Genomic DNA, 1,463 nt, shown 5'->3' on the forward strand with positions numbered 1-1,463 from the left:
TCTCTGTCAATGTATGATTGTAGCCATTTCTGTATTACCTTTAGCAAACTTTACTCGCTTGAGATATCAAAGAGATTGTCCAATGATTTCCACACTCTGTTGGGTCACCTCTCTTTGGAATGGGCACAAATATGGATCTCTTCCAATCAGTCGGCCAGATAGACTAAATCATTTGGACCCATATTTTGGAAGGTGATAAGCTAAGATAATATATATTATCATACTTTTTTTTTTTTCTTTTTTCTAAAATAAGTGATTAGGCCCAGTTAGAAAGGCTTAGTATCATTCATTTTCTTATTTGAACATCTTACTTTAGTGCTTTATTAGAGCTATTAGCTCAGGGCTTCCACCTCGAGCATCAATTTGTTTATAGGCTTTAGACTCAAGCTCTTTAAGAGTCTTCTGAGTCTAATCAAAAGAACCTACATACTCAAGATAACACATTATTTTTTAATAGCTGCGTTTTTGGTTCTTTGGCATAATATATTCTGCACCTGTGTGCTTTCGGGCCTTGCCCAAATTGCATGAATAGTAGGAAATGAGAATTTTCCCTCTGTTAGATCTTCACAAAAGCTTTTGTTTTCACTATATTCTTTGCAGTGCAGATTAGTATAAATATCTCTAATTTGGAAAAAGAGCCCAAGTGTGTCAAGTAGTGGCTTCAGATCTTCTTTATACTCATAAAACAATTACATGAGACCTACAGGTAATCCAAATAGTCCACCTGTCTTCTGCAGCATCATAGCTTTATATTCTTCTTCAGTGGGACAAGTGTAATTCTCCCTCCAGTATATATCTAGGCTTTGTCCCTGAAGGAGTTCTAAAAGCTGGCGAGTAAAACGCTTCACTGCATCTGGGTGGTGGAGGGTCAAGACTTTTTGTAAGCCAGGAAATATACATAATTATCAGAGTTAATGACATGGAATTCCAGAGATGCTGTGTGCCACTGGGAAGCCACGTCTAAGTTTGAAGTTGTCTTCAGTATCATCAGTGGGCAAACTAGCATTAGGCAACATTTCCATCACTTCAGTGATAATCTGTAGTTTGTCTTAAGGAACTTTCAGCCAATGATTAAAAGTCTGTGAAAGTTTGGTTCTCACTAGTTTACCTGGTAATGGAAGTAAGTACTAGTAGAATTCTAGAAGAATTCTTTGGACAGTTTCTTGAGCATTTGGACAGTTTCTTCTCCATTGTTTTTAAATTTCAAAGTTGATGGTTCAATGCCAATATCATGACTTTCAGACCGTGGGTTCTGTAGTCCTTCCATCTTCTTTTTTTTTTAATGTTTTATTGTGAATTGTGTGATAGTCTACATGGGAGAACATCAGCTTTACATTCATTCCATCATCCATCCATCATTTCGTTGGCATAGTTATCATCCTGTCCATGCATTCTCACCCAACCAAGGGGTGTACCCTGTAAACCTGCACCTCCCCCCACACCACAGTCCTCAGCCCCTTTCC

General features: G+C 37.9%; 1 pseudogene; it reads right to left on the bottom strand.

Annotated features, from left to right (window-relative positions):
- Positions 1 to 282: 282 nt before the first annotated feature.
- Positions 283 to 1,160, bottom strand: LOC102819017 (annotated as a pseudogene).
- Positions 1,161 to 1,463: the final 303 nt, after the last annotated feature.

The sequence above is a fragment of the Chrysochloris asiatica genome, unplaced genomic scaffold, assembly GCF_000296735.1.
Source record: "Chrysochloris asiatica unplaced genomic scaffold, ChrAsi1.0 scaffold15004, whole genome shotgun sequence".
Classification (NCBI taxonomy): Eukaryota; Metazoa; Chordata; class Mammalia; order Afrosoricida; family Chrysochloridae; genus Chrysochloris; species Chrysochloris asiatica.